At 36.3% G+C, this 23,346-nt stretch overlaps 1 long non-coding RNA gene across 5 annotated transcripts in view; it reads right to left on the reverse strand.

Moving 5' to 3' along the window:
• Positions 1–458: 458 nt before the first annotated feature.
• The window catches only part of LOC103792522 (uncharacterized), a 75,811-nt gene continuing 52,923 nt past the window's right edge, over positions 459–23,346 (reverse strand). For all 5 annotated transcript variants that reach the window (XR_013534853.1, XR_013534851.1, XR_013534852.1 and 2 more), the window contains 2 exons: positions 8,215–8,387; positions 459–7,541 (listed from right to left, as the gene is read on the reverse strand). This is a non-coding gene — a long non-coding RNA (uncharacterized LOC103792522). The remainder of the gene's footprint in view (positions 7,542–8,214; positions 8,388–23,346) is intronic.

Below are 23,346 nucleotides of genomic sequence, written 5' to 3' on the forward strand. Positions count from 1 at the left end.
ATGTCAGGCATTCTATGTCTGATCTGTTTAAATTATCTATAATTTAATGGGAATTAAATTAGCAGACAATTTCTGGCATTAAAGCTAGGAAACAGCAGGTTTTGAGCAAGTAGATATAAAAAAGGCCCCCCTGGAACAGAATGTACTAGGAGTGGATAAAGAAGACCAATAAACAGGGAGGTCTGAGATAGTCCACCCAATAGCCATATTGTTTCTCCTAGTAAGAACACTTTTAATATTATGTATTTATATGTAAGATTATTGATGTGTGTCTGTGTGTATCCATTAAGTTTCATAAATCCATAAAAAATCTGTTTGGCTTTTATTTCACATTAAACATTTGAAAACAAAAACAATCACTTAAAAATCTGAATTCAATAGTTTTCTACATGAACATGAACCATTCAATCAGATTCACTGATTGAATATAAATTTTAAAACTTGAATTGTTAGATTGTTCAAAAATTTTTTCTTCAAGAAAAAAATGCATATTGTTCAAGCAAATGTTTTACATACTTTATTTTCCAGAAATTTTACTTTCATATTGAATGACATAGGGTGTGCCCTGGAAAGCTCAACACCAGAGATCCATTCCAAAATTCATCAAGAAAAAAAAAATCAAATTCTAAAATTAAGAGTCCTTCTGTGTTGCTTTGAGCAAAAACTTTCATCAAAGTTCATTTATAGAATAGTACAATTGGCTTTTAAATATATTGTTAAGATTTAAAAGTTAATACATATTTAATAAACTTTAAAGAAAAGCACCCATTGCCCATAATCCCAGTATTCATAATCTTTCCTTTTTTTTTTTTTTTTTTTTGAGACAGAATCTCACTCCGTCACCCAGGCTAGAGTGCAGTGATGCTATCTCTGCTCACTCTAACCTCTGCCTCTGGGTTCAACTGATTCTCCTGCCTCAGCCTCCCGAGTAGCTGGGACTAGAGGTGCACACCACCATGCCCAGCTAATTTTTGTATTTTTAGTAGAGACAGGGTTTCACCATGTTGGCCAGGCTGGTCTCGAACTACTGTCGTCAGGTGATCTGCCCACCTAGGCCTCCCAAAGTTCTGAAATAAAGTTTTGGGATTACAGGTGTGAGCCACAGTGCCTGGCCTCTCATAATTATTCTTAAGGTGTATGAACAATCACACAGTCTTTGAAACAGTGATGGAAGGAATAACACTGGCATGATAGTAAAATGGTATGGTGCCTTTTTAAAAATTTAATGAATTACATATAAAAATAATTTTATTATGGAAAACTTGGTAAATACAGAAAAATAGAAAAACATCATTCAATCATTCATACTCACTGTTTTTATAAAGGTATTATCTAATAGCACATTTTATGCCATTTCACAGTGCATGATGCTGATGATACTGCAGGGACTGATTTTTAGGAAAATATTCACGAAGACAAGGGAGGAGGTAATATAAAGAGAGGCTTGATGACAGGTAATATCTACCATGAATGGTTTAATAACCTTTTCCAATGTAAAATATAACCCGTAAAGACTCAGATTTTTCAATAAGAGCATTAAAGATCCAGAAAAACATGACAAATTCCTTGGCATTTAAATGACTATGTGCAGTTTTCATTTTGTGAATAGAAGTAAAAGCTTCCATCCCAACTTTCAAACTTTGTAAGTAGTTTAATTATTGTTAGGAAGAACAAGTTGAGAATGATAACTATCGCTGTTTTAAGTGGTCCTCATCTACACTGTGGGACAAACAAGGAGAAATATTCTTCCCCACTGTTATCAAAGGAGCAGATGCAGAAATCGTTGAAGCAAAGAGAGTTGAAGGAAGCATTAAGGGTCAAATTCTACTCTGGGGTTCAAATTCACCTGACAATGCATAATCAGACCGGATCCAAGGGACTGAGATCCACAGGTTCTTAAACCCTTAAACAATCCATAAATCCTTTATACCTCAATTTTTCCTTTGAGATTTTCATTTCAATTTATCTTCCATTTGATCAAATTTAATCTATAAGTCTTTTTTATGGACATGCACAATAGTTTGACATTTTCTGAATCCTTACACATCCAAAAATGATTTTCCCAAAGGAAAGAAAATTAGCTACGTATAATTCTTGAGTCACTACCCTCTCCTTTCAAGATTCTATGAAGAAATCATCACTTTTTACAAGCATTTTGTTTTACAAAAAAAAAATCCTATTTTTATTGTTTTTTTTTTTAATGATTCGTTAAGCCTCCTGTGGCAGACATGGTAAGCTGATAATCAAAACCTACTACAGCTTTCTTCAGTGCAACTTTTAGTACTGCAAAGGCTAGAAAATCTACAAATTATATTTTCTCAACACTTTTGCAGCTAGGGAGCTGGATTCACCAATTAGAAGTATTTACATGATATTTAGATGGTGGAAGTAAGGAGGAGGTCATTTTACTTCTGTTTTGGCTGTTGCTATGAGCAAACACATTCACAGAAAAACATGCTCAGTTTTTATGAAGCAGAATTCCAGGATTCAGTGGCCAGCTGTATGAGTGTTTAGCAGCAGTCGTGGGAGTTTTCTGATCCCTGTGTTGCAGCTATACCAATGTTTGCACGATTAGAAGCCTTCCAGTGGTGACCAACTGATTCTCCCCATTCCTGATTATGACACAAGTACTAGCTCCTTTCCTAGGCCAGTTAGTGGTGTTGTTTAGGAAGTCTTACTTAGAAGGCTAGCTGAATGCCTACTCTTCCAGACCTTCCAAAGATAATCCTGAATTCAGTCCTTTTCTGTTTAACAGACTTGCAATGTTTTTTGTTTCTTGCAACTAAATTCTGACTGATACACTTCTCAGATGCTTGTAGAAGTTTGTTTTGTTGTTATTACTGATTTTGTACAACCTGAGAATAGTGGACTTTATTATCTTATGGTTTTAGATATGGTCCCATTAATACTAATATCTCAACTGAACCCAGCTCACAATGCATGATCACAATTGTTATTATTTTTCACAGGTTTCCTGTCTCCCAAGTATTTCCAGAATTCTTCAGCATGTTTATGTGCTTCAATGAATCATCCTTTGTCTGGATTAGCAGAGCCAATAATTCTCAACCCTAGGACTCATTTGTATCACAGAGATGTCACTCTGAGATACAACTCCATTTATAGCACTCAAGGCATTCCAGTTGCCATTGCCTAGGTGCTCAGGAAAATTACAAAATAAATACATAAACACTTTTTGCCTTGATGACTTTGACCTAAAATGTAATGATCTTAAAATGCTGCAAATCTACTGCAGTACAATGCCATGAATTTGAAATCTCACTATATCATAACAGTACAGCTGGGACTCAACCATACCTTGTTGCTAGAAATCCATGTCCTAATTATTACACAGTAGATTATGCTAAAACAGAGAGGACGTGTTTGAGCAGAAGTGTTAGAAAATTCTATGATATGTCTCTTACAACTCATTGCTAGGTGCACTCACAACTACTGGTTGATTAGCTTGGATGATTTCTGGTAGCGACCTCCACAGGAAACTAGGAAGTATCCTCCAGTGCTATAGAGTGTGGTTAATTATACAAAATATCCATTAGCCACTGCTATACTTGCTTTTTTCCAACAGTCATCTAAGCGTGGTTACAGAAAGGATTCCGGTATCTCTTTATCTTCACAAACCCTAGAAGTACTTTAAATTCTATAAAATATATACTGGGGAAAAGAGACTCATGAAAACATGCAGTCTATCATGACCCACTGGTAGATATTAAGTCTCAGTTTCAGTGTAACTAGAATACATTGTTCCAGTATTAGTTTAAAACATGTTGCTAGTTTTCATCTAACAAAATTTTTTCATCATTTTATTTGAACCATAGGTAAAAAAACTGTATCTGATTTTGCTTCTGTTCTTATGTTTCTGTTTCTATCTGAGAAACAGAAGCTATTTAAAAACCTGGATATTTATTATCTGTTTTCCATATGTATTATTCTCCCCATTATTTTTAAACAATTTCTCTGTCATTTTTCTCCTGAAAATACTTTTAAAATCTGTCTTCCATCCCACTCACTTTTCTACACGGTTTTGTTCGTTAGCTTTTCCATTGTGAAATTTAATTCTACGATGACAAATTTAGTCTCCTAGGATCATTTATGTCAACTGTGTACTTTTCATTTCATCCAGATATCCTTTCAGCTCAGTGTTTTTTTCATTTTTAAAATTATCATGGCTTTGTATTATAAAAACTGAAACTGTCTTCATGCTACCAAGAAACATTTTCTTGATCTTAAAGGGGGTTTGGGTTACAAGACCAATCCTGGTACTTTGTCCTACCTTCAGAATAAATGGAGTTAGATGTTCTAAAATCATTAGATTTTTCAGGAAGTAGTAAAAGTACCAATTTATGTTAAACTCTAATCATTCAATATTAAATAATATAATATTTAGTATGGCCAACAAAAGAGCAAATGAATGCATAAATAACAGGATGATAGGGAACAATACATGGAATGATAAAAAGAGATTTGATCAACCCAAAAAAGACAGGAAAAAAATGGATAACATGTATTAGGTGGGAGACTGATGAAATAAATACTAATGTTACAAATGTTAAATCTATCAACAATAACATTAAACAAAAAGAAACCTAATACTCTAAGTAAGAAATTAAAATAATAATTATATGGACCTCATAATACAGACAAATATGAGAACATAGAAAGATAGAAAGTAAAAGACTGGAAAAAGAAATATCTAAAGACTAATTGAAAGATAGCTGGTATAGATATACTAAAGCATGTACGGCCATGTTTAAAGTATGAAGCATTATTAGAAAAAGGGAGCCACTTATAATGATAGAAGGCTCCACACAACAGAAAGACATCACGATTCTCAATATGTATGTACTACATATCATAGCCTCAAGAAATATTTTAAAAGAAGATATATTAGACTACACTACATTGAATAACCACAATACTTCAAAAGAAAACATTAAGAGAGTAAAATGATTAGCCAGTGAGTGGGAGAATATATTTAAAAATATAAATATCTGACAAAAGACTCAGATATACACACACACAAATACACACACTTTTTTTAATTAAAAGAAAATGAACTCTTCAAATTATCTGAAGCTAAATGAGACTTTATACAATTATAGCCAAGGTTCTCTTTTATCTCTTATCTCTGCTTTGCTGCTATTTCTCGGAGAACGATTTTCTTCATGAGTCTAAAAACAGGTATTGGCATGTCCCACATTTCACATCATTCATCACAAAGAAAGCCAAATCTTTTCTCTAGATCCAGTTTTTAAAATCCCAAGAAAGGACTCTGATATAGATTACGTTATATTCCAACCTCTGGACCAACCTATAGCTGAATACCGAGTACTGTGTACCTGTACTGAACCTGGAGACAGATACACTAGAACTATTAGATCATTGAGATAATTAAAGAGCAGTTTTCTATAAGAAAGCTGTGTTTCCAGTCCAAAATAAAATTGTACTATATGTTGAATCCTGCCCCCCATCAGAAAAAGATACGTTGAAGTTCTAACCCGCAGTACCTCAGAATGTTACTCTATTTGAAAACAGAATTGTGTCAAATGTAATTACTTCAAATGAGGTCATACTAGAGTAGTGTGGGCCCATAATAAAAAATGACTAATGTCCTTATAACAAGACAACCATGTGAAGATAGAAAGACACGCAAAGAGAAAGCGATGATGAATGCAGAGATTGGAGCTAGGCAGCCGCAAGCCAGTGAGCACTAAAGATTGCTGTCAGATACCAAAAGCTAGGAATAGGCAAGGAAGGATCCTCGGTTCAAAGGGAACATGGCTCTGCTGACACCTTGATTTTACACTTGTAGCCACCAGACTGTGAGACAATAAAGTTCTGTTGTTTTAAGCCACACCCAATTTGTGGTACTTTGTTATGGCAATCTTAGGAAACTAATACAGGTGCTGAAAAGAGAAACTTGTAAATTCCCACTTTACTGATATCTGGAGAATAGAATTGGATGGGAGGAGCATAGAAAGGCAAGTGAACCCAGCTCATCATTTCCAAATAATATATCATTTGGGTGTAATATTTTGTATGTGTTTAGAATTCTATACAATGGCTAGAAATCACTTGGTGTGTTTTGGACATTTCAAGGCACCAAGATGAATGATCGAGGAATATCAATATAGATCCTTTAAATTAAAACATAACACCTAAATTACACTGAAGATTCTCATTTGGTTTCAAAAATTCACTCTCATTTCAGTAACTCACAGGATGTGCTTTATGATAGACATAATCAAAAATGATTTAAACATTTATATAGCGTTTTTATGTGCAGAATTAACTACTACATTAAAATTTTCCCTTTTAGGCTTAGCAAACAATTCTATAAAATACTCATTCTTTATAAAACATATCCCCCTGTATTAGTCTGTTCTCAAACCGCTAATAAAGACATACCTGAGACTGGTTAATTTATAAAGAAAAGAGGTTTAATTGACTCACAGTTCCACCAGGCTGGGGAGACCTCAAAATCATGGCAGAAGGCAAATTAGAAGAAAAAGCACATCTTACAGAGCAGCAGGCAAAGAACTTGTGCAAGAGAACTCCAGAGCACGGATAAAAGTCACCAAATCTCACGAGACTTTTTCACTACCACAAGAGCAGTATGGGAGGAACCACCCCCATGATTCAATTACCTCCACCTGGTCCCATCATTGACACATGGGGATTATTACCACTCAAGGTGAGATTTGGATGGGGCACAGATAAACTATATCATTCCACCACTGGCCCCTCTCAAACCTCACGTCCTCACATTTCAAAACCAGTCATGCCTTTTGGGGAACCAACAGTTCCCCAGAGCTTTAACTTTACTCAACATTAACTCAAAATTCCACAGTCCAAAGTTTTATCTGAGACAGGCAAGTCTCTTCCTCCTATGAACCTGTAAAATCAAAAGCAAATACGTTACCTTTTGAATCCTTTGCTGCTTAGAAATTTATTCCACCAGATACCCTAAATCATCTCTCTCAAGTTCAAAGTTCCACAAATCTCTAGGGCAGGGGCAAAATGCCATCAATTTCTTTGCTAAAACATAGCAAGGATCATCTTCACTCTAGTTCCCAACAAGTCCCCCATCTCCATCTGAGATCACCTCAGCCTGGACTTCATTGTCCATATCGCTATCAACATATTGGTCAAAGCCATTAAACAAGTCTCTAGGAAGCTCCAAATTTTCCTGTCTTCAGAGTCCTCCAAACTGTTCCAACCTCTGTCTGTTACCCATTTCCAAATTTGCTTTCACATTTTTGGCTATCTTTACAGTAGCACCCTACTCTACCAGTAACAATTTACTGTATTAGTCTGTTCTCACACTGATAATAATACATACCCAAAATTAGGTAATTTATAAAGGAAAGAAGTTTAATTTACTTACTGTTTCACATGTCTGAGAGGCCTCACCATCATGGCAGAAGGAGAATAAGAAGGAAAGTCACATCTTACATAGCACTAGGCAGAGCTTGTGAATGGAAACTCCCATTTATAAAACCATCAGATCTCATGAGACTTATCCACTACAACAAGAAATGTATGAGGAAAATTGCCTTCATTATTCAATTATCTCCACCTGGCCCTGCCCTTCACATGTGGGTATTATTACAATTTAAGGTGAGATTCGGGTTGGAGACACAGCCAAACCATATCACCCCATTACCAGCTTTCTCTAGTTTCAGAAAGAATCATTGCTACTTCTTTGTTCTACTTCAAGAATAGTAGAAGAAATTTTTAAATGACATCTTGTCTGACTAGTTGCATTTTAGGTCAACTTTGTCATAAAATTATCCCCTAGTGAATAAAATACCATTGTTAATTATTCCTTCAGGTTATGGCATGAGAAACATTAATTTTTTTTTTCTATTTCTTTTGGCCACTCAAAGGCTTTCTTTATTACACATTTAAAACATGTGATGAAATGTCATCTAGTGTTTTTTTTTTTTATTTTACTTTAAGTTTTGGGATCCATGTGCAGGTTTGTTACATAGAAATACACATGCCATGGTGGTTTGCTGCACCCACCAATCCATCATCTACATTAGGTATTTCTCCTAATGCCATCCCTCCCCTAGTCTCCCAACCCTTCACAAGCCCAGGTATGTGATGTTTCCCTCCCTGTGTCCATGTGTTTTCACTGTTCAACTCCCATCTATGAATAAGAACATGCGGTGTTTGGTTTTATTCCTGTGTTACCTTGGTGAGAGTGATGGTTTCCAGCTTCATCCATGTCCCTGCAAAGAACATGAACTCAATCTTTTTTATGGCTGCATGGTATTCCATAGTGTGTATGTGCCAGATTTTCTTTATGCAGTCTATCATTGATGGACATTTGGGTTGGTTCCAAGTCTTTGCTATTGTGAATAGCACTGCAATAAACAAACGTGGGCATGTGTCTTTATAGTAGAATAATTTATAATCCTTGAATATAATTACAGCATGCCTAGTAATGGGATTGCTGGGTAAAATGGTATTTTTGGTTCTAGATCCTTGAGAAATGACCACACTGTCTTCCACAATGGTTGAACTGATTTACACTCCCATCAACATTGTAACAGCATTTCTCATACATCAGCTTTTAAATGGTGATGTTATCTGGAAGAGTCCCATGTCAGCCAAGTCAGTTATTAAAACTTCCACATTGATTGGGAGAAGTAGCTGGTTTATCTGTATGCTTATTTAACTTGTATTTCTCCTTATTCCACATGAGATTTTAAATGATTGAGTTTATCTCTGGATTGATGTCCAGTTTATCTCTACCACTAACTAGCTGTATAAACTTTGGCTAAAACTTAGTTTCCTCATCTTCAAATTGGGGAAAATAAACTCTCATCAGATAAGCGTTTAAGATTGAAAGAAAAAAATTACGTGGAAGTTAATTATAAGAAGAACAGGACCTGAATTCTATCTGTGTTATCTGTCACTAGTTTGAATTAGGGTCCTAAAGAAAGGAGACCTTCACATGCTTTTGGAAAGGGAGCAAGGGTGAGATACTGGGTACTGGCCAGCTTGTTTGGCATTTGGCCAAGAAATTTTGGCATTTTTTACAAAGCTAAATGTAGTCTTACCATTTGATCCAACAATCATGTTCCTAGGTAAGCGGATGAGTTGAATGCCTATACCCACAAAAATAATCTGCACACAGAGGTTTATAGCAGCTGTACTCATAATTGTCCAAAATTGGAATCATCCAAGATGTTCTTTTTTTTTTTTTTTTTGAGACGGAGTTTCGCTCTTGTTACCCAGGCTGGAGTGCAATGGCGCGATCTCGGCTAACTGCAACCTCCACCTCCTGGATTCAGGCAATTCTCCTGCCTCAGCTTCCCAAGTAGCTGGGATTACAGGCACGCGCCACCATGCCCAGCTAATTTTTTGTATCTTTAGTAGAGACGGGGTTTCACCATGTTGACCAGGATGGTCTCGATCTTGACCTCGTGATCCACCCGCCTCGGCCTCCCAAAGTGCTGGGATTACAGGCATGAGCCACCGCGCCCGGCCCAAGATGTTCTTTAATAAGCAAATGGATAAACTATGCTACATCTTTACAATAAATTATTACTCAGCTATAGACAGAAGTGAGTTATCAAGCCATAAAAATGCATGAAAGAAATTGAAATGTATATTACTAAGTTAAGCCAATCTGAAAATGTTATATCCTTTCTGATTCCAGTTATATGACATTCTAGAAAAGGCAAAACTATGGAGACAGTAAAAAGATCTGTGGTTTCCAGGGATTAAGGGGAAGAGAGCAGGATGAATAGGTAGAATATAGGTAATTTTTAGGATGGTGAAACTATTCTGTATGGTATTGCAATGGTAGATACGTGAAATAGCCAAGCACACAGGATTGCAAAACACAAAGGGTAAACCCAAATGTTAACTCATATTCGTTAATAGTAATATATCAGTAGTGGTTCATCAGTTGTAACAAATGTACCATAACTATGTAAAATGTTAATAAGAGGGGCAACTCTGGGTGGGATAGATGGAATATATGAGAATTCTCTGAATTTAATGCTCAATTTTTCTGTAAATGTAAAACTGCTCTGAAAAATAGTCTTAATTTAAAACCAAATAAAACAAAGTTTATGTACATCACACTTAGATGCTGTTTGACACTGCCACTGAAGCTTTCCATAGAACCTCAGGGTAGTATGTGCAGATGCATTTTGTTTATTAAATTTACCTTCTAATCTTGTCCCAAAAGGGATTTAAGTTTGCTGGGGAATAAGGCCTGGGTACCAGTCCCATAGTGGCAAGTAAACCATGTAGAGTCTCAAAGCTGGTGCTGGAGTCCAGCTGTGCTCATGTTATGCTCCTCCAGATGGCCTCCAGGGCAATGGCACTGGGGAATACCACGAGCACCCTTGTGTTTTCTCCTTTTTTTCCAGGCTGTCTGCCCAAAGGCCTGCATGTATTTAACATGCAACTTCTATGACCTCAGATGTTTGTTAAGGGTTTCGTTCACCTAATTTAAGCCTAGAAAATATCTTTCTCAAGAAGAAATCCTCTTCATTACTTCAGGCATAAAAGGAATTTGCAAACAGCTTTGGACATTTCAGTTCAGATAACAGCCCTTGTTCATTCCTACTACAGATCATTTGTTCTCTCATATGCTAAAGTTCCAATTCTATTTACTCTAGTTCATTTTATTTAGCTTTATTAACAGCTTATCATTTAACCTTTTGTTCATTTACCCTTTTAACTTTTTCTTAGAAATCCTACCTTTCTTAGAAAGCCTACCTGACTGCAGGTGGGAATGAAAGGAATGAAGCTCAAGGATTAAGTAATATTTAAACCTTGACCTTCAGTGTGGCTGAATGTTTGTGCCCCACTAAAATTCATATGTTGAAACTCTTATCTCCCAGTGTAATAGTATTAGGAGGTGGGGCCCTTGGGAGGTAATTAGGATTAGATGAGGTCATGAAGGTGGAAGCCTCAGGAATGAGATTAGAGCCCTTCAAACAGTCTAGAGAGAGCTTGCTTCTCTGTTCTCTGCCATGTCAGGATACAAGGAGAAGTCAGCAGTCTCCAGCCCAGAAGAGGGCCCTCAGCAGGACCTGACCATACAGGTACCCTTATTTTGAAATTTCATCAGAGCCTGACAGTACAGGCACCCCTATTTCAAATTACTGGTAGGATTTCTAAGAAACATAGTATTTCTAAGTAAGAGTTAAGAAGGTAGAGGTGGTAGACTGATTCTCTGTGATTGAGGTTATGAAAATTGTGTGTTTTAGGGAAATAGTTGAAGGCACAATTTTTTTTTCTTTTTGAAACAGAGTCTCGCTCCATCACCCAGGCTGGAGTACAATAGTGTGACCCAAGTGTGAACCAGGCTGGAGTACAAGCTCTGCCCCTTGGGTTCAAGTGATTCTTGTTCCTAAGTCCCTAAGTAGCTGGGACTGCAGGGGTGCACCATCATTCCTGGCTGATATATTTACTATGCTCAGGTTCTGCTGAGGGCCATCTTCTGGGCTGCAGACTGCCAACTTCTGCTTCTTATAAATTTCTGTTTTTTATAAGCCACCCAGTCTATAGCAATTTTATAGCAACCTGCACTGCCTAAGAAAATAAATATTCAATTATAATTTTTATCAACATTTCCCTTATTAGATAAAATATCCGAGAGTTGTTAGTACCCTTTTAGCCTTGGACATTGCTTTATCCCCATTCATGTGTATACAATAGATGCTTAATAAACCTTTGTTGCTAACTAGATAAAATAAAATGATTAGTCAATGAATTATTTTAATAGCTTTCTAACTGGTCTTCCTAACTTAATATCCCTTCCATCCACTCTCCGTACTGCAACCAGAGTGCTTATTTTAAAATATAATTTAATAACATCATGCTGTTATTTTAAACATTTTTGGGTAAAGGTTACGTAAAACAAACTTCAGGTAGCTGAAAACAAATTTAAATGGGGACTTCACTTAAAGGAGTCTTGAGGATAGTCTCTGTGCTCTGCCACAACCCCTTGGATACATACACTGTGGTCCAGCACATGGATCCTGGCATGCCCCAACCCTCAACAGCCAGTACGTAAATCAATGTTCAAAAGCTTCTCTCAGCTATTGGCACAGAGAGGCCGGGTTCCCTTGGAATTTGGGATCTCTGAGGGGCAGTTCTTAATCAGTGACTGACAAGTACAGAGGTAGCAATATCCTGGCTCCTTGCATTCCTGATTGTAAAAACCTCAAGGGCGTGACCTACACTGCCTCTGGAATTCCTGAGGTATTGAACCAGAATTGCTCTTCTCTGGGTTTGTCTTGTTACTGCAGCACCCTTCCCTTCCTGGTCCTACTTACTCTGCTTCTTTATTTTCCTGTGAACATTTCTTAAATCTTTTTCTTATGAATCCATATCTGAAGGTCTGCATTTGAGAAACCCAAACTACGACCAGAATGTTTGTTGTCTACAGGACCCAAGGCTAAGAAATCACTTAGGCCTTGATAGGAACTATGACTGTAACCATTAGATAACAATCATAATTTCAAAGAAATAATCCAACTTTGTTTTAGGCCTCTGCTTTTCTCTTGATAACTGCTTCGTTTTTCCTTCTCTACTTTCAAACCTACTTGACAGAATATATAATTCTACAACTCTCAAGAAAATATTTTAATTTCTACATTTTGGTGGTCCTCAGATCAAATTCAAAAGAGAAAGCATCTGATTGCCTCAATCTGATAGAATAGCTAATCAGACATGGCCATAGAGACAGCATTCTATAAATACCAACACGCCCGCTGGGTTAAGCAGAGAGACCCTATAGCAAAAGAGAATAATTGGTAGCTGGCCAGGTCACATATAAAGTGTAAAATAACACAGAGATTTCCTACTTGAAACCCCCAATGGTTTCCAGTAGTCTTTAAAATAAAAATCTTTCTAAGACATACAAAGTCTTTATTATGTACCCTCAGTTTTTCCTCTGCCTACCTCAAGACCCATGTGAAATGTCCATAATATACGAGCTCTCTCTCTCATCTCTAATGTTACAATAGAATTTGCGGTTCTCTTCTGCTAGAGCAACTTATATACCTTCTCTGTACACATCTTTCATCTGACACTCCCACTGGTATTTCTGAATTAACTCGAGCATGACACCCTCTGCAAAAGGTCTGTTACTATCCTGAGTCTGGGTTAGGGACCCCTCCTCTGAGGGCCTTTGTATTATACCACACTACATGTTTTTGTCTGCTCAGGAGCCTCCTAGTTAGAATAGAGGTTTCTAAGGGGCATTATTATTTGCTGTAGTCTTCATACCCAACAAAGTGCTTGATCTCATAGAGACATTGAGCATATCTTTTTTTCAATGAGGGAGTTTAAAAAATGAAAATTTGAAAAAAAAGAAACTTAAAGTAACCATCAAGTAGATAAAAAATTGTTTGAGGGCAAGCTCTTGAAACATTACCCATCCATAAGGATAAGCCCTGCACTACCATTACTGGACTGAAGTTTTTGAAAACATAACAACCAAAAAATCTCTCTCTAACTCTCAGACCTTCACTTAGGCACATCTTAGGAATGTAAACATGGAATTGTAATTGATAAGAATTGAGAGGAATGTTGACTAATTTTTTCTTTCTGTTCACTTCTTATTTATGTGCTCATTCTGTTATGAATTTTTTTCTACACCCATAATTTACTTGGACCAGACTTTCTGACCAACAACAAGAACTGCAATTTTTGTTCCCGATGAGCATTTTGTCTGTATGATCTATCCATGCTGACTTACCTGTCACTACAGATTGTTCCTGATTCTCACATACATTAGCTTCACGCTCAGAAATTTGGCATCTATTTAATTATCTTTTCTCCTGCTCACATGGACTGAATCAAAAGTCCATAAATTCCTCTATTTATAAAGTACTCGTAGATCTGAATTCACATAAGATAATACTGAAGGAGCAGATCAGCAACTGTAAAATCCCTAAATCCAAGCCCTGAAATAGGCATGGGTGCATTTTTGTTTCTGATTCAGAGGGAAACTAAGAGTTATCTTAAAATGTGGCAGATAATGAATGAAAAACAAAAACCTTGACATTCTAAGCTTACTTTGGAGTTTCTGATAATAAAAACATGGTTTTTAGAAAATGAACAGGTCCCCTCTGACAAACTAATTACTAGTTGGACATACTTCATTCATTCACATCACATCACACAATTATTTTTTCAGGTGTGAACATGTAGAAGAAATTGTCACAGGCAATGGGGATAAAGCAACGAGCCAACGTGCTGCCTTCCTTGAGTCTAAGGACTAGCGAAAGAGACCAACAATAAAACAGACCAAAACTATATAATTATAAATCACAGTACATTTTTTTGGGGAAAAAAAAATACAGTGCCATGCAAATCCATAACATGAAGGACTGACTTTATCCTGGATAGTAGAAAAGGTTTCACTTAGGAATCATGGGAATAGTAGTAATGATAATAATAACATTTATTTAATTTATAGATACAAACACTGTGATGAGAATTATATATATAGTCTTCCTTAATCCCAACAATCAATCTATGACATAGGTGGTGGTATGATCCCTATTTTATTGATGAGGAAACTGAAACTGAAGTGTATATAACAAACCTGCACATGTACCCCTGAACTTAAAGGTTTGAAAAACAGTTTAAATAATTTCTCCAAAGCTTCACAGCACAACCTGGAATTGTTAATTGAGATCTGAACATAAATAGAGAACTATCCAGACAGTAGAAGGTACAGGGAAAAGCATTTCAGCACAAGGAACCATTGGTGCCAAGGCTACATGTTAAGGTGAGCAAAGTATGGAAGTGCTGACAGCAGACCATTGTGGCTTCTGTTTAAAGGGTGTCATTTGGGTTCAGCAAACTGACACAAGAACAGAAAACCAAACACCAAATATTCTCACTCATAAGTGGGTGTTGAACAATGAGAACACATGGACACAGGGAGGGGAACATCACACACTGGGCCTGTTGGGAGGTGAGGGGCTAGGGGAAGGGTAGCAGGAGGTGGGGTAATTAGGGAGGGATAGCATAAGTAGAAATACCTAATGTAGCTGATGGTGGGAATGAACACAGCAAACCACCATGGCACATGTATACCTATGTAACAATCCTGCACAATCTGCACATGTATCCTAGAACTTACAGTATAATAATAATAAAAAAAAAAGAGTATCATTAGCATAAACGAAAAGGCACAGAGGTAGGGGGAAGCCAGCCTGCAGCAGACTTTAAGCAGTGTTAAAGATTTGGGCCTTTCTCCTAGAAAAATATAATGGAAGCCAATGAAAAAGTAAAGCAGTTGATTGACATGATCAGATCTGCATTTTTAAAAGGTTACTCTGATAGCATGGTGGAGAATGATTGGAAAAAACAATGTATTTTGAAAAACTTGTTTAACACTGACAGTTTTAGCTTCTGGAGTATTAGTCTCTCCCCTCTGTCTTAATCCAGTTTTCTGCTAAGACCCACCTGGCATATGTCTGAGGGTTGACATGACAGAAATTCACCCCTTCTGTATTTTGTATAAACATCCTCCAAGATACCATCTACCAGATAATACAACACCCCTTGGAGACTATCCATGTAATAATTTTTCCCAAAATTTAGTGGACAGCAAAGTCCAGGCCATATACTATAGATGTTCACCTATTCCCACAATATGATAGTGTATAATATATAATCTGGAATTTTCCTAGAGTTGTTACTGAAGTATTAACTTTGTCTCAATCAACAGAAAACATTCCTATCAGCAGGAATCATGCCTTTTAATTTTCTTTTATCCATAATAATGCTTAACAGAATATTAAGGCACATATAATGCAGGATATATGTTTTTAAATTGAAAAACAAATAATCACAATTATGATGAAGTAATATGAGATAACATAAAAGCAAAGCTAGAACTATGAAATAAATCAACTTGACTATCTGAACAGAGATGAAAAACAAACAGTCATTCTAGAAGAGAAAGATCACTTCAAATTCTTCATATTGCTAATCCCATCCTCTAGAGACTGAGAATTCATCTTTTGGCAGCACAAATAAGCTGAAAAGATTGTAAAGAACAGGCCCGCATATCTCATTAATTAATTACAGTTGCATAAGCTTTTATTGGTCCAACCACCTCCTGTTCAATTTTCCTGCAGGCCCCTGCCATACAGAAAAGTGATGCTTTACCTAAAAAATAGGTTTCTTTGAGGTTGTTCTCATTTTACAATAAGAGAAATCAAATGTCCTCGTCAAAGTCCCACAGCTAGCAGAATAATATAACAGGGACTTGACCCTAGGTTTACCTGACTCCAAAACCTGTCTTCTAAGTGGTAGGGATTCAGGAAGAACTGACCCATGCCATTGCTATAATTTATTGAGCATAAAAACTTCACCAAAAAAAATAATGGCTTCACACAGATGAAATGAGAAAAAATAATTCCTTTTTTTGCTATATGTTTTTGTAGAATTTAAAGTACTCATGTGAAAGTGCCTGTAATATGTTGTGGCTCTCCAATACCCTTGAGATGAACATGTGAGGAGGTTTTTTACCATTTAAGTTTTAACCTCTTCTCCAGGAGCCAAGAATGGCAGAGAAGTGCCCAGTGTGAGCTCCAGTCTCTGCAAATGAAGTCCATGAACCAACTGAAGGGGGTACTTAAAGGAAGGGAAAGTCCAAAGCACCAAGTTCAAGGAAGTAGATGGAGGACAACTATCAGATTAAAGCCAAAGGGACTCTGGACCTCAGTTTCCTTATCTGTGACATAGAGAAAAGAGACTTAGATTAAAAGAAAGACTATATTTAAAACACATAAAATAATGACCTAATCAATAATTCTTAGCTGTTACATTGACACAGAACAGGGAAGATTGAAGAAATGGAAGTCAGAAGTCAAGGCTAGAAAGAGTCTCAGAAACAGGATTTGTGTAAAGACATAAGGCTAAAATAACAAAAGTTAGTGCAAGATGACAGAAAAAAAGAAAAGGAGCATCACTTTGCAATGTCAATGCAAAGATGACAGCACTCTTTATCCCTGTCATTCTGACTCTCCTCCCCATGCATATCCAAGCAAGCCTCAGAAGTAGCATCACCCCCTTGATAAGTTGCCTAACTCTAGTCAGTGCTACTTACAGAAATTATACATTAAAACGTTACTACTTTACTTTCTACTTGTTCCAAACAGAAATGCCAAGAGTCAGCTCATAATTCACCATGTTCTCTTTCTCTTCCCGATACCATGGATGCACATGTGGCAGTAGAGCCCCACAAACCTGGGCCCTTGAGTGGCCATGATGTGCAGAGTCCCTCAGCAGACTGAAATGTTCATGCTGCATACACTGAGCAATAAGCTTCTATTGTTATAAACCACTAAAATGTGGGATTACTTATTACTGTAGAATATTCTAGCCCAGGGATTCTCAAAATGTGGTCCTGAACCAGTGGCACTGGCATCACTGGGAAACTTACTAGAAAGGCCAGTTCTTGGATTTCACCATAGAAGTACTGAATCAGAAAGACTGGGGATGGGGCTCAGACACCTGATTTTTCAAAGTTTTACTTGATTTTTAAATGACAAATAATATTTGTGTAAATTTATGGGATATAGTGCAATGTCTGATACATGTAAACATTGTAAAGTGATCAAATCAGGAATAATTAGCATATTTATCATTTCAAATATTTATCATTTATTTGTGATGAAAACATTTAAAATCCTCTGTTTAAGAAGATTGAAGCTTCTTCCTTATACCATATTAAAAAATCAGCTCAAGATGGATTAAAGACTTAAATATAAAACCAACAACGATAAAAACCCTGGAAGACAACCTAGGCAATACCATGCTGAACGTAGGAATGGACAAAGATTTCATGACAAAGACATAAAAATCAATCACAACAAAAGCAAAAATTGACAAGTTGGATCTAATTAAACTTAACAACTTTTAACCCCATAGAAAAGTGGGCAGAGGCCATGAATGAACACTTTTTTTTTTTTTTTTTTGAGACGGATTTTTGCTCTTGTTACACAGGCTGGAGTGCAATGGCGCGATCTCGGCTCACCGCAACCTCCGCCTCCTGAGTTCAGGCAATTCTCCTGCCTCAGCCTCCTGGGTAGCTGGGATTACAGGCACGCACCACCATGCCCAGCTAATTTTTTGTATTTTTAGTAGAGACGGGGTTTCACCATGTTGACCAGGATGGTCTCAATCTCTTGACCTCGTGATCCACCCTCCTCAGCCTCCCAAAGTGCTGGGATTACAGGCAAATGAACGCTTTTTAAAAGAAGACATAAATGTGACCAACAAACATATGAAAAAAATCGCTGTTCACTTAATATCACTGTTCATTAGAGAAATGCAAATCAGAACCACAATGAGATGCCATCTCACATGAATCAGAATGGTGATTATTAAAATGTCAAAAAATAACAGATGCTGGTGATGTTGCAGAGAAAGGGAACTTTTAAACACTCTTGGTGGGAATGTAAATTAGTTCAACCATTGTGGAAAGCAGCATGGCAATTCCCCAAAGAGCCAAAAGCAGAAGTACCATGTGACCCAGCAATCCTGTTATTGGTTCTATAACCAGAGGAATGTAAAACATTCTGTGTAAAGACCATGCATGCAAATGCTCACTGAAGCGCTATTCACAATAGCAAAAACTTGGAATCAACCTAAATGCACACTGATGATAGATTAGATAAAGAAAATGTGGTACATATACATCATGGAATATTATATTGCCATAAAAAAGAGTAAGATCATTTCTTTCACAGGAACATAGATGGAGTTGGAGGTTATTATCCTCAGCAAACTAATGCAGGAACAGAAAACCAAATACCATATGTTCTTACCTATAAACAGGAGCTAAATGATGATAACTTATGAACACCAAGAAGGGAACAACACACATTGGGGTCTACATGAAGATGGAAGGTAGGAGGGAGGGAAGGAGAAAAGGTAACTATTGGGTATTGGGCTTAATTCCTGAATGATAAAATAATCTGTGTAACAAACACCTATAACCTGAGTTTGCCTATGTAACAAACCTTCATATGTACCCCTGAACCTAAAATAAAAGTTAAAAAATAAATACATAGTAAAACCTATCTTACATAAAAAAAAAATAAAATAAGTTGTTTTACCTATTTTGAAATATACATTATTATTAATTATAGTCACCATACTTTGCAATAAATCACCAGAACTTATTTCTTGTATCTAACTGAACCTTTCTGTCCTTTGATCAATATCTCCTCTTTTCCCCATCCACCTGTTTCCCAAGCTCCAGGTAACTACCATTTTGCTTTCTACTTCTATGAGTTTGACTTTTTAAAATTTCACACATAAGTAAAATCATATAGTATTTGTCTCTTTGTGCCTGGCTTATTTCACTTAGCATAATATCCTTTCGTTTCACCTACATCTTCCTGAATGACAGGATCTCCTGATTTTTAAAGTTTGAGTCATATTCTAGTGTGTCTATATACATCACATTTTTTAATTGAGTCATCTGTTAATGGGCACTTCGGTTATTTTCATTTGGCTATTGTGAACAGTGTTAGAATGAACATAGAAACACAGTCAACTCTTTAATATATTGGTTTTATTTTCTTTGGATATGTTCTCAGAAGGGAGATTGCTGGATTATATGTTAATTCCATTTTTAGGTTTTGAGGAAGCTCCACATCATTTTCCAAAATGGTGATGTTAATTCACAAATCTGCCAACAGTGCACAATGGTTCCTATTTCTCCACTTTCTTACCAACACTTGATTTCTCTCTTCTTTTTGATAATAGCTAATCTAACAAGTATGATGTGTTATCTCATTGTGCTTTTAATTTGCATTTATCTGATGATTAGAAATGTTGAGCACCTTTTCATATATCTGTTGGCCATTGTGTGTATTTTTCTGAAGAACATCTATTCAAGTTTTTTTCCCCATTTTCAATTGCATTATTTGGGGGTTGTTTTGTCTTATTTGGTTTTTTTGCTACTTTTTTTTTTTTTGCTTTGTTTGGGTTTCTTGTATATTTTGTATATTAGCCACTTTTTCAACATATGATTTGCAAATACGTTCTCCCAATATGTGAATCACTTCATTCATTTCCTCTGATATGCAAAAACTTTTGAGTTTAATGCAATTCCATCTATCAGACACCTGTGTTTTTTATTTTTATTTTTTAATTTTTATCTTACTTTAAGTCCCAGGATACATGTGCAGAATGTGCATATTTGTTACATAGGTATACATGTGCCATGATGGTTTGCTGCACCTATTAACCTGTCATCTAGGTTCCCTCCTCATGTCCCCAACCCCCAACAGGCCCCAGTATTCATTGTTCACTTCTCTGTGTCCATGTGTCTCATTGTTCAACTCCCATTTATGAGTAAGAACATGTAGTGTTTGGTTTTCTGTTCCTGAGTTAGTATGGTGAGGATGATGGCTTTCAGCTTCATCCATGTCCCTGGAAGGGATATGATCTCATTTTTTTCAATGGCTGCATAGTATTCCATGGTGTAAATGTACCACATTTTCTTTATCCAGTCTATCATTGATGAGCATTTGAGTTGATTCCATGTCTTTGTTATTGTAAATAGTGCTACAGATAAACATACATGTACCTTTGTCTTCATAGTAGAATAATTTATATTCCTTTGGGTTGATACCCAGTAATGGGATTGCCAGGTCAAATGATATTTCTGGTTCTAGATCCTTGAGAAATCACTACACTATTCCACTGACCCCACAGAAATACAAATTACCATCAGAGAACGTTACAAATACCTCTGTACAAATAAACTAGAAAATCTAGAAGAAAATGGATAAATTCTGGACACATACACCTTCCGAAGACTAAAACAGGAAAAAAATCAAATCCCTGAATAGACCAATAACAAGTTCTGAAATTGAGGCAGTAATTTATAGCCTACCAATGTAAAAAAGCCAGGGACCAGATGGATTCACAGTTGAATTCTACCAGAGGCACAAAGAGGAGATGGTACCATTCCTTCTGAAATTATTCCAAGCAATTGAAAAGGAGGGACTTCTTTCTAAATCATTTTGTGAGGACAGCATCATCCTGATACCAAAACCTGGCAGAGACACAACAAAAAAAGAAAAACTTATGCCAGTATTCTTGATGAACATCTATGCAGAAATCTTCAATAAAATACTGGCAAACCAAATCCAGCAGAACATCGAAAAACTGATTCACCACAATCGAGCAGGCTGCATCCTGGGGATGCAAGGCTGGTTCAAGATACAGAAATTAATAAACATAATCCATCATATAAACAGAACCAATGATGAAAACCACATGATTGTCTCAATAGAAGCAGAAAAGGTCTTTGATAAAACTCAACACCATGTTAAAAACTCAATAAACTAAGTATTGAGGGAACATACCTGAAAATAATAAGTTTTTTTATGATGAATCCACAGGCAATATCATACTGAATCAGTAAAAGCTGGACACATTCCCTTTAAAAACTTGTACAAGACAAGGATGCCCTTTCTTACCACTCCTATTCAACATAGTATTGGAAGTTTTTGCCAAAGCAATCAGGCAAGATAAATAAATACAGGGTATTCAAATAGAAAGAAAGGAAGTGAAATTGTCTCTGTTTGAAAATGAGATGATTCTATATTCAGAAAACCCCATCATCTCAGCCCAAAAACTCCTTAAGCTGATAAGCTGATAAGCTCAGCAAAGTCTCAGTACACAGAGCCAATGGGCAAAAATCACAAGCACTCATTTCCACCAATAGACAAGCAGAGAGCCAAATCATAAATGAACTCCTATTCACAATCACTACAAAGAGAATAAAATACCTAGGAATATAGCTAACAAGGGAAGTGAAGGACCTCTTCAAGGAGAACCACTGCTCAAGTAAATAACAGAAGATACAAACATGGAAAAACCTTCCCTCCCCAAAGATAGGAAAAATCAATATCATGAAAATGGCAATACTGCCCAAGTAATTTATACATTCAATGTTATTCTCATCAAACTACTGTTGACATTCTTCACATAATTAGAAAAAAAACTACTTTAAATTTCATATGGAACCAAAGAAGAGCTCATATAGCCAAAACAGTCTTAAGCAAAAATAACAAAGCTGGAGGCATCACACTACATGACTTTAAACTATACTACAAGACTACAGTAACCAAAACAGCATGGTACTGATACCAAAACAGACAGAAAGACCAATGGTACAGAACAGAGATCTCAGAAATAACACCACACATCTACAACCATCTGATCTTGGACAAACCTGAAAAAAACAAGCAATGGGAAAAACATTTCCTATTGAATACGTGGTTCTGGAGAAACTGGCTAGCCATATGCAGAAAACTGAAACTGGACCCCTGCCTTACACCTTATACAAAAATTAACTCAAGATCAATTAAAATACATAAATGTAAAACCCAAACCATGAAAACCCTAGAAGAAAACCTAAGCAATACCATTCAGGATGTAGGCATGGGAAAAGGCTTCATGACAAAAATGCCAAAAGCAAATGCAACAAAAGGCAAAATTGACAAATGGGATTTAATTAAACTAAAGAGCTTCTGCACAGCAAATGAAACTATTGTCAGAGTGAACAGACAACCTACAGAATGGGAGAAAATATCTGCAATCTATCCATCTGACAAAGGTCTAATATCCAGAATCTTCAAGGAACTTTAACAAATTTACAAGAAACAAATGGCCCTATCAAAAATATGAACAGACACTTCTCAAAAGAAGACATTTAGGTGGCCAAGAAACATGACAAAAGCTCAGCATCACTGGTCATTAGAGAAATACACAATGAAATCCCATCTCAGGCCAGTTAGAATGCTGATTATTAAAAAATCAAGAAACAATAGATACTGACAAGGCTGTATAAAAATAGGAACGCTTTTACACTGTTGGTGGGAAGTAAAATGTCAGACACCTGTTTTAACACCTTCAGGTTCTTCTCACATGCACTAAAGTTTTAGAATATTGACCTGGTCTACCTTCATTAATCCGATGTTCCTAGCAGAAAAGGTCAATTATTAATCACAGTTTATATTATAAGGACACTGTACCTCAAATATAACTTGACCAAAATCATAAAATGAGTAAAGCAACAGAACAAAAATTTGGGTGTAGCAATCTGGATGCAGATGTCATTTTGCTATCACTGCTGCATATGCTGTAGTAAATTGACTTCATTAGAAAATCTAAATTGAAATGCTTAGATTTCAGTTAGAAAAGTTTGATAACTCTTCCATTCATTATTCTTTTCAAATATTTACATTCACTTTAGCTAAAAAATAATGAAATGTACACACTAATGGCATCTGCAAAATAACA

The sequence above is a fragment of the Callithrix jacchus genome, chromosome 4 (assembly GCF_049354715.1).
Source record: "Callithrix jacchus isolate 240 chromosome 4, calJac240_pri, whole genome shotgun sequence".
Taxonomy (NCBI): Eukaryota; Metazoa; Chordata; class Mammalia; order Primates; family Cebidae; genus Callithrix; species Callithrix jacchus.